Genomic DNA, 12,445 nt, shown 5'->3' with positions numbered 1-12,445 from the left:
AAATATTTTTAATCTACAAATAATTAATATAAATAATCTTCGGAAGTGATACTTAGAAAAATTTTATGGAATCAAGGGTGATGTAGAGTATGTGTAATTTGCAAGGACGACTCACATGCACCGCGCGGGCACACAAAAGGTGTAACTTGAAGGATTGATTTTTAAAGAATGACGCCAACACTGCATGTGCACTGAGTACAAGTGGCAAATTAGAAGCAAACAGTTGTGGTCCAAATCCTTTATGCACGATAGTTCGGTGCCACCATAGACTAATCCTTGCAAAGTGGCATTGCACTATATAGTATCGCAAATGTTTGTTCTTTTTTCTTTTTAATTATGAATGAACGCAAAGAGAAGGGTTGAATTAACCATATTATCGTAGGATTAACTTTTAAATTAGGAATATGGCTGCTAATTAATTCAGTGCCACAAAGGCAAGCAATTAATATGGCTGCTAAGTAAACAACGGATACATTGGGATGTTTTTTGAGCTTGCTTCGAAGTGCTTGGGAGGAGAACTATCTCAATTAATATGGTTATTATAACATTTAAAATATCAATAATGCATTAAAGAAGAGACTGTCATGAAATAACATGTGGCTTAAAGAAGGAACCATGAAATGATATGGGGCAGAGATATGGGTAGAAGAGCACCTACTATACAAAGAGAATCTGTAACCCTCTCCTCAAGTTCACGATTAGGCATTGTTAAGCTAAATGTTTGCAGAGCTTTTCAGCTTCTTCGTGCACTTCAATATGTGAATATATTATACAATTGTTAACCCTTTCATTGAATTATATCATTTCATTATATATGTATATAGAAGAAAAATTAAATTATATTCGTGTAATTTAGATAATTATTACATAATTTTATAATTTTTATTAAATATTATTTTCTTAAAATTTATATTGGATTGAAAATTTCTTTTTCATGAATCACATATCTAAAATTTCATATTAATCCAAAATCATTTATTACTTTTTATATAAATTAAAATCAACTTAATATAAATATTTAATATGAATTATTTGATTATCTTTTTATTGTTGACTAATTTTGATGAAATTAAATGATTAAATCAATAAAAATTATATTTTATATTAAATTATAAACATAGTGTGATAATTATTAAAATTATATAAATATAATTTTATCTCTCATTTATATATATATATATATATATATATATATATATATATAATTTAAAAAAAATCATACTATGAATGTAGTATAATGGTGGTTAGGCTACTATATATATCCTCACTGTATAGTGGGGTTTGAGACGTCTCTTTTTCGAGGAAGCAACAATCATTCGACTTCTCCTAAGGATAAGGGGCAATTAAAGCAAGTTGATCATGAATAAAATTGAAATGAATTTTTTTTTATATAAATTGATGCCAAAAACAATTTTTTTTTAATCAGCAAAAGAATAAAAATAATATTAAACATAGGACACAAATGGGTACCCAAAACCAATTACATGGTTAACAGTATTCTCAAATGCTTAGTGGAACCCAAGGTTACACCCTATTAACATAAGATATATATGTTAATAATGAATAACCACATACCATCAGGAATAATTAAAGAGCAATATACTAGTAAAAAATAACTCAACTTCATCTTGAAACCAAAGGCAATATCTCACTATTCCAATCAAATCCATCTCGAGGGATCTGATCATGAGTGATTAAACCGGTGAAACTATTAATAGGGAAATTATTTTTCGAATTTATCAAATGGAGATAAATTTTAAATTAATATCCATAAATGAATGAGTAAGTTGTAAGATATTTAAGACTTCTAAAACTAAAATTATAAATTAATTCACAATTTTTGTTTTATTTTTTTTATTGAAATCGTAAAAAATAAATGATTTTTGATTTTTTTAATTACGATTATAAAGTCATAAATATTTTAATTTTTTAAAATAATATTTAAAAGTGGTAAACATATTTATGACTTTAAAGTCATACTTTTTTTAAAAAAATAATTATTAATAAATTTAAATTAGTTTTAATTTTTAATTTGTAGTTCAATGTTTTTAATATTTTTGTTACTAATATTAACACATAATATTAACTTAAATTTATCAAATAACATTAAATTGTCAAAAATTTAATACTATTTGATAAATTTTATCTTAACGTTATTTATTAATGTTAGTAACAAAAACATTAAAAATATTGAACTATAAATTAAAAACTAAAAATAATTTAAATTCATTTATAATTATTTTTTTAGAAAAATATGACTTTAAAATTATAAATATTTTACAATTTCTAAATACTTTTTTAAAAAATTAAAATATTTAGAACTTCAAAGTTGTAATTAAAAAAAATCAAAAATCATTTATTTTTTTATGATTTCAGTGGAAAAAAAGAATAAAAATTATGAATTAGTTTACAACTTTGACTTTAGAAGTCAAAATTGTACCCTTTTTTGAGTATTAATTTGAAATTTATCTCCATTTATTAAATTCCAAAAAAATTATCCCTTTTAATAGTTTCACATATTAAACTAGCAAAGGAAGATATGCTTTGATATAAAAGAATCAAAATGTGAAATATTTATAACTAATTATTGTTCAATAATAAAGTAAAAAGTAGGATTAATGTTCCTAACGAGAAATGTAATTCAATAACCAACTTGCACGATTAACGATTATTTGAACCAATCACAGTGTTCTAGTACTCAAGAATTAATTTTAACTAATTAACGACAATGAACTATTTCTTAAAACTTCAAGGTTTTGAAGTAACTAGATGAAAAATCTATACATGAAAATGACTAGGGATCAAATTCCCTTCATATATGTACTTAACTCTAATCCAATACAGACACGTATTGAAAATTGAAGTTTGAAATAACAAGGAAAGACTAAGCTCAATTTCTTGAATATAGAAACCCCTTTGAGCAAACCTAGGGTTTTATTCCCTTAGGTAATATGAAGTCCAATCAAACATAAATATTAAACTCAATAGTTTATCATAGCACACATAATAAAGAAACTTTATTCCCAAAGCAAAAAAATTGTGCAAATCCTTCATAGATTTGATTTCGCTCGTCAATTTTTCGATCATGAATGGAACCCAAACTCAATTTAATTATAAGGACCAATCAATTAATGTATTGATACTCTAATTAGATTTTTTTTTTTTTTTTTTGTATTTTCTCGTTAAATCAGGCAACTCAACCCGGTCCGAGTATACCAGGATAGAATGTGAATCCAAGATAGAGCGAGTTAGCTAGAATTTCCTTCAAGATGGCAATTTTATGGCTTAGTATATCCCTCTGTTGGACCAACAGACCAACTACCCCTAATTAAAAATAAAATTAATATTTTGAACATACAAAATCTAAGAAATATTTTTTTATTAAAAAAATAAGCTCTCAGTTTCATCAAATCCTTGAATTACTAAAAACACATAATTTTTTGTTTCTATTCATCACCATTATTAATTTATTTCAATTGTTATCTCCTTGCTAAAAATGCACAAAGAAATTCATTACTAAGCAATTTTTCAATCACATCTTCTCCTTCCTTTCTTTCTTTATACTATCTAAAAGAATTATATATATATATATATATATATATATATATATATATATATATATATATATATATATATATCCATTTTATCAGTTTTTTTTAATAAATTTCTAACTTTCAATTTTTTTACTAAATTTCTAGCTTTCAATTTTTTATGATTAATTTTAGTCTTTGAAACTTATCAAATAAACATAAAATTTTATTTAAAAATCTAAGAAAAAATATGTCCATACTTTAATTTCATATACTATAAATCTCTTCAATTTTTTTACCAAAATTTCATCACATTTTTTTTTAAATTTTAACTCATTTCATATTTACAAACCCTAAATGCTTATATAAAAAAGAAATTGAGGGTTTAAAACATGAGAAAATTGACTAGCGAATCAGATTTGCTTAATATTGAACATATAATTAAATAATCTAAAGGGATATAAAAATGTAATTGAAAAAGTAAATAATGAAAGTTGATTAAGGTTAACTTTGTTAGCAGATAAGCTAGTTTATGCTAACTTAATAATAAAAGAGATGCTGCATGCCGCCTATTAATTAATATACATTATTAGTACGTAATAATAATGCTATATGAAACACATAATATCCATTGACTGTAATATTGCACGGATATGTTGGTTGGTTTAAGAAGTTTTTACGACACAATGGTAAACAGCGATGATTAAAATGTTGAAAAAAGAGGGAATCGAAAATGGAATAAAATCAATTACTAGTTGAATTCATCCGAGGGACGCTATTCCTCCCCATGCCCGAACATATATGATGTTGAAAGGCGTGAGAGCTTTGACGCAACGAGAACCAAACTTGATGTGCTTTCCACGGTTGCATTCATTGCTTAGTTCCCACTGATTAGCATGTGCACTTTATTTTGGTCATATTGGTCACTTATGTTAAGTCATCTTCAATATGGGGGATTTTTATTTTTAAGTTGTTCTGATAGGGATTACTATCTCATTTGCATGCAAAGTTGGACTAGTCTTGGACTTTTTTAATTGGGGCACAAGACATGAATCAATCATGCATTATTCAGACCTTAGTGGTGCGTGGCAGGTCAAATACTTCAATGAAAATATTACCTTACCAAAGCAACGGTCCGCATTAGTTGTCATTGGAGTATTATTTGTAAAAATGAGCTAGCAATGCCAAATCCTCAAGATGTTTATTTTTTGGGGTAGATGCATAAAAGTAATATTGGCACAAACATTGAACCTTTGTAGGTGGATATATAATAGAGATTTGAAAGGGAATGCTCAGCAGAAGAGCCTAAAAGGAAACCTCAATTGTAATTTGTATCTAAGGTCCTGTGACAACCACATTAATCATAGAGATATTGGAGAAGTATGTTTACTTTACTGTATCATAGATTGAACATTTTTATCTATGTGAATTGATGGATATTTTTTATAGGTGCATAACCCACTCAGCAGGGAACGGCAAACGCAAAAAACTGTTAGCTTTGGAAATTCAAACAACCAAAGATAGTTGAAGGCTACGCAAGAACAGTAGAACTTGAAGTAAAAGAAATTTTTTCCATCAACAAAGATTAGAAATTTTGGATGGATCGATATACGGTTTGGAAAGAATATTCAATTCCCTTACACTTATTTCAGTTGGTGCAGTTGAAATGGGTGAGAAATAAGTGAGGGAGAAAAAATGTGAAAAAATAGATAAGTAAATTAAAGTTTTAACCATAGAGAAAATAAGAAAGGAGAAAAAAAATGATCTCGTACGTTTTTTATTTCTCTCCTATACAATTTAGAAATTCAAGAGTAAATCAAAGACTTGGTGTATATAATCGATAGTAAAAAAATGATAATTAATTAAAGACTTGATTATTTTAATTAAATAAAATATTGAAAGTTGTTTTATAAAAAAAATGATTTTTCTTCCTTCAAATCTACTCGAAATAGTGAAATACCCTAACTTTGGAAATATCCCTACTCTCCCTCAACGTGCTTTGGCTCATGTTTTTACAGCAGCAAGTTAAATTAATAAAACCCACGTGATTTTCTTTATTGTCTTTTTTTTTTCTTTTGGAGTTTTGCGCGAAAAGGTTAAGCCATCTTCATCCGGAAAACGGTGCTTTTCTCTTTTTTAGTCTTTCCCACTAACAACATTTATTAAAAAATATCCAGTTCATTTTTAATCAAAGGAATACTTCTATATATAAACAACGAAAGTTATAAGTAATTGAACCTTTATGAAAAAACATGACAAGTTAATGGGTAAGAAACGTCCCAACTAGATTTACAGCGAAACCTACAAATAGATGATGACTAATCTAATTGGAACACTCTACAAGATAGACCATAAACATGCTCTTAAGAAAAAATTATTAGTTATTATTTTTATTTATTTATTAAAAAAAATCGTACTATTAACGAAAAATAAAAAACATATACTCTGTGAATTTAGTTTCACATAATTTTTTCTTACAAGTGGATTGTGCATTTGATTAGATAGCGCCTCCACATAAAAACTTGCAATTAAGTTGCGTGTGTACTAAGCCCATAATCTAAAAAGAAATAAAAACATTGTGATGTGTTTTGGAGCAAATTATTTCCAACTACACCTTTTTGACCATACAATCTTTCGTGATGATTACGGCAGGAATTGAAATCATAGTGTTCGACTCTTCGCCTTCGGTGTCAATCTGGACAGAAAACCCTTTTCCTCCAAATCTCACCATTTCCCTGTCTAACTGTTTTTTACACCGGATACAGATAATGAGAGAAAGAGAGAGAGAGAAATTTAAACTGAGAGTGGAAATAGTAACATGTTTCAAATAAATAATGTATAGGATATAATAGAAAAGGTAAAATAAATAAATTAACTTTCAATTTGAGCATAAAAATCCATTGGAAGGAGGACACATTATCTCTTAATTTTCTTTATAGGCATCCCGTTTGAACTAGTAGATAACATGATCGAAGTAAAGTATCTTGACCCAAACTCTTACTCGAACCGCTCGAGTAATAGTGGGATACTTGCAAAGTTATTTTATTAGAGTTGTCAAAATTAATCTGGTTTAACTAGGAGAGAAAATGAGAGGGATTTTAATGAAAAAGAAATAAAGAGAGAAAGAGATAAATTTTGATTAGACATATTTAGTTGAAAAGAAGAAAGAGGAAAGATTTTTAAAAATGGAAGGAAGAAATAGCTATGTCTTTGTTTAGTGCACAAGGGAAAGAAAGTGGTTTTACTTTTGCTAACTTTATAAATAGAGACATTTTATTCATCAGTTGAAATGTTTTAAAATCTCCAAGAGAGCAAGAATTTGATAAAGAGAGATTTTGTTCCCTTTCCTTTTCTAATAAAAATTGAACCAAACAACAAAATTTAAATATTCCTTCGCTCTAGATCTCCTCTCCTTCATTTCCCTCCAGATACTATGTTAATCCTAACTTTTATCATCTTATTGCTGCGGATGACGTTGAAATGAGAACAATGGATTAAAAATACATCAATTTAAATATATACTAACTATTACCTTTTTAAAAACATGTCATTTCATATAATTGCATTTTTTTTCTTTCTTGTTATAGTCAAATAAAATGAAAGAATTCTTTTAATCATTTTATTTATTTCCCTGTACTTTTTCAAAACAATGAAAGAATAGAAAGCTTTTTTTCTTTATCTTCTCTTACTTCCTCTAGATCCAATGAATGTGTTAAGGAATTTCAACTCAAAAATAACTTTTAACACCTTGTTGCTGGACGTGTTGCAACTGACGATGTTGAAATGCGAACAGTGCATTTTTTTTTTAATGAACAGAGCATTAAAAATACATTAAATTGATGTTTTCAACGGTTTTTCTGGTAAAAAAACATTACTTAAAAACATAAGTTAATTAGTTTCAAATATTTATCTTCAGTAAAAAAAAAGGATTAATTCTTTAGCCGAAAAAATTAATTCTATACCAGAATTGGGTATAATACATGATACATCGTAAAAAATTATTATTATGGTCAATGTAAGTTTATCCATGTATCAATGCGTATATGCTTGCCTGTCAATGAATGTAACGTAAGCGAGCTTGTATATAAAAGAAAAGCCACCAACAGGATGCAAAATTAGCCTCATAAACTAGTGGTTTATGGCAATAATATATTAACACTTCATGGTTTCAAACACTTTATAAATTTTTTCTCTCTTTTCTTATAAGGTCAAGAATATTTTTTTATATAACAAACAATTTTAATCAACTTGGATATTTGATATAATTATACATAAAAAATTCCAACATGAGACCATTAAAATATTCACGACTCAATTGGGAGTTTTATCTTTTTCTTTTTATCATATCATATTACTTATTACACCTATAATTCTTTCTCTCTCTTTAATTACCTCTTTGGGAGTGTATTAGGGTTTGAGAGTGTAGTCGTCATTTTTTCCGTGATGAGAACTCTTATCTTCCATAAAGATGATATTTACTACTGATGCATGGAAAGAATGTCCTGAATGGGCAGGGCAGCGCGGGGTAGGGACCGTTGACAACATTGTCCTATAAGGATACATCCCCAAGTAAAACGGCTCATGATCCACTGCTCCTATGCTATGCGTCTCTCTCTTCGTTTATTAGGCTTGCCACTTTTGGAATCCACGTTCATGGGAGTGACAAATTAAAGTCCTCCAATTTCTATTCTCTTTAAATTAAGGTGGGAGAAGGGTCCCATGCAATGCAGCAAGGTCTACATGAAGTTGATCTTTTGCTTAATACTGATGAGAAGATGGTATTGGAATCTTTGAGAGGGGGAAAAGGTTGCTCCAAAAATCTTCAAAGCTGACAAAGAAGATTCCTAGTTGATTTGCACGATTGAATTACATCTATGTGGTGGGGTGACCAATCTTGTTTCCTAAGGCCTATCGCCAATCTTCTTGGCTCGGTGTAATTCACATATTCAAACTCCACTTGATGCAAATATGCGTTCGACACCAGATGCAACCTAAATTAAAGTCGTTAATGGCCTAGAACCAACTAAATGACTAATCTTGTCTGGCCAAACCCCCTCATGCAACTTCACGCAGTAAATAGCCTGTACGTCGCAGTTTAGGATACTAAATAAGTAAATAATCAACACGCAAAATCATGTCATATATACACGGAGTATATATATTGTTGTAATTTTATTGGAAAATGTCCAAGACAAAGTAAGACCTAAAGTAAAAATTTAGATAAATATTTTATGCTTTAAAGAAAAGAATAACATGTGACATCTTTTAACTAATATTTGTGGCATTTTTTTACTTTAAAAACTAATAATATATAACTTTTTGTTCGTGGATTTAAAGCTAGTCCATATTTTAGTTATTTTATCCTTAAGATAATCTTAAATTTTATTAGCACAAAATCTCATCAGCATTTACCTAGATTTTTTTAGTTCCAACAAATACTATATCATACGGAAATTATGCTAATATTAATAATTACTATGTCTACATAAATATTGTAATTAAGTCACATAAAAATTATCTGATTGTTTTCTTTTTATTATTTTTTTTTGTTAAACATTAGGATTTTGGTATCTTTTGAATTTTTATCCACTAAGTGTTCAAACTGGTAAATTTATAGTATTTTTATGGTATATTTTTGTAAAGAAACAATAGAAGACATTGAAGAAACTTGAAAAATTGGAGAGTATCGCTCAGCATGTCATCCTCACTCAACATGCGTGCCTCGGTTGCTCAACACGCCACACTCACCTAGTGCGAAAAGCCACTTGGGAAGCCAGATGTCACGTGCATGTGCGCTTAGCACGTAGCCACTTTGTTAGACTATTGCTAAGTGTACTAAATTGTCACAAGTAGTAAAATTAAAACAGAAGTCTAAGTGTCGTATTCACATGAACTTTGTTTGTACTTAGGTAAATAAGTATGTAATTTTTTCAAGCAATAAATAAATTGGTTTAAAAGGTGGTGAAAAGAATAGTAAAACAAATTGGTGTAGAATTAAATTAAAATAAACAAGAAGGTAAAACAAAAAAATAGGGAATTAATTAATTAAAACAGAAAAAGGAGAAAATTCAATCTTATTATAGAAGTTAAATTCAGAAGATGAGAATGTTGGGAACTTAGTCTACCAAAGTTATTCTTTGATATAATATTAATTAATTTTCTATATTTATAATTATTTCAATTTGCACATGCATCTACTTATATACTCTAACTAAGATCCCTCGAGTGAAAAAATTTAATTTATCTATTTTCTCTCTCAAATCCTTTTGTAAAGATAAAACAGTAAATTACATTAAGAATAAATATGTATAATATGCTAAACAAAATCAACTTATTCCTAGTTATGACTTTATTTAGATACTCCTTCCCAATTCTATTAGAAAATAATGTTTTCCAACGCTACCCCTAAAACGTAACATGCAAATGGGTGATCAAGCCATAAACAATAATACTAAGCACAAGAAAGGATAATACAAAAGGTAATAATATTAAATAGATAGGAAGAGAATTATATCAAAAGTAGGGGTTTAGCCTCTCATTGTCATAAGAGGTCTTACAATTGTAAAAGGATTATGAATAGAAAAAGGAATAGATAATAAAGGGAATGGAGGGAAGAAATGACTCCTAATGATTGTTTTTCCTTCTTCTAACCTTTGTTTTCGATAAGGAATTGTATTCTCTTGAATTTTTTATATGTTTTTTTTTCCTTCTTCTCTCTCCTTCTTTTATAGGTGCAATTGTGCAAATTAGCTTGATTTTCACGCAACCTTTAGCGTGCTTAGCGAGTATGGTCATATTCGCGTTTAGCGCGTGTCTCGCACTAAGCGCGCCTTCACTTTCCAGAATTATCCTTTACTTTTTAGAATTATGCTGGTGCTAAGCGTGTGTTGCTTGCTAAGCCTATGCATCGCACGCTAAGCATCTGAGACGCGTTAAGCAAGCAACTTTAGATCTTCAATTTGCTTCTTGGGTTTTACTTTGTTTTTCTCCGCCAATTATTCACTAAGCATCATAAATTTATCAACTTAAAATATTTCCTGCACAAAAACTTAAATGATGTTAAAATTCGAATTATTAGCACAAAAAGGAAAAAACAAGAGAAAAAAATTATAAATTCTTATATAATTTAATCCCAAAATATATATATACATAGCAGTTTTGACACTTAATCCTCGCTTAACGCATAACCTCACTCAGCGCACAATCAATGTCGAAAAACATGATTGTGTTGCGTTTTAAGAGGGGGAAAAGGAGGGAACACATTCATTCAACATTCCACACAACACAAGAAGCTAAGACATGTCCATTGGAGAGAGACCCATCCATTTGGAGCTTTTCTTTCCTTTCCATTTCATTTTCCCCTATTCTCTTCCACTATCTTCACCCATTTTTGTATTTGTAAGTCTCTCATGACAATGAGAGACTAAGTCACCCATTGTTGGAAGCTTAGCAACCAAACATTATTGATGTAATGATTCTAACTATCTATTTAATGTTATTTCAATATTATTGTCTCTTTTCTATGCTTATTATCATGTTTGTGGTTTGATCACCCATGTTCATGTGATGTTATAGGTTTATGCATTGAAAATATTTATCTCTTAAGAATTAGAAAAGAACATCTAAATAATTCATCTCTAGGTATAGAATGGTGTTTTTGGTCTATTTTATACATCTTTGTTTATAATGCAACTTGTCTAATTTATCTCTTAAAGGATTAGATAGGTTAAGTTCTTTCATGTGAGGAATCATGGCTAGAGTATATAAGTAGATGTGGTTGATAATTGAAATAATATTAAATAGAGATAAATCATTAACATTACATCAAGAATAATTTTGGTAGATTAAGCCCCCAACATGTTCGTAATTCTGCATCGACCATCACTTCAGTGCTCCGAGTGTTTGTTTTTCTCGTCCTTATACATGCTAACTTCATAGTTTAATTTTATGTCAAATTTACATTTAATGTCACATATTGTAAATATTTGAATCAATTTATTAATTGCTTAAAAATTATATATACATAACTTTGAGTATAGTAGAAGTCTTTGTGGACTCAACACTCCATATTATCGTTTTAAAGTATTATTTGAATGAATTTGTATACTTACCAAAAAGTTAACAAATATATGAAAAAATAGTATAATAATATAAAAATTATAAATTATAAAATTAGTACTCTTGTAACGCACCAGATATTTGACTAGTTTGCAATATATAAAAGGGTCAAATAAAAAAGGAAAACTACATGTGAATTATTTGTTAACCAAAAAAAATGTTATACGAAGAACTTGTTTAAAAAAATGAAAATAAACTAAGGACGTATTTATTTTACATCCAAAACTAGTTCTCTCGTGTAAAGATTTCTTCATTGTAAAATTTATGAATGATATTAATTTAAACACATATTGATTAAATTCAATGATTCAAAATGAATTTCGTCAAAATCACCTATACTTTTGACTAAAAGGATACCAAATAAAAAAGTCGTGAGTTTTTACTTTTTAGTATCAAAATAGCAGTCTAAATCTGTATAGAGAAAATTCCAATCTAACAATCGTGTGTCTATCTACATTTTTTTATCCATCAATATTAGTTAATTTTAATTAATAGAAGAATCATATTCCTACATATTTGTTCATCACATTCGAAAGGGATATATAATCATTATCGCTTAAATCTATGTAGTTATATTTATACTAGCTATACTACAGTACTACTGGCTGTTAGCTACTTCTGGCACTTAAATTGTCTAATCCAATTTTCAACCGATCCATAAATAAATAATTGCATGGAAGCATGTTGCTTTCTCCTACTTAGAATATTCTCTTCTTTTTTCTTGGGGTCGACCAAATTGAACAGTTGTATAGTACAACGAAATGGGTTTTAATCAATATATGTGGCAAATACATTTT

Source organism: Glycine max, chromosome 6 (assembly GCF_000004515.6).
Source record: "Glycine max cultivar Williams 82 chromosome 6, Glycine_max_v4.0, whole genome shotgun sequence".
Lineage (NCBI taxonomy): Eukaryota > Viridiplantae > Streptophyta > Magnoliopsida > Fabales > Fabaceae > Glycine > Glycine max.
Note: the sequence above shows the minus strand (reverse complement) of the source record.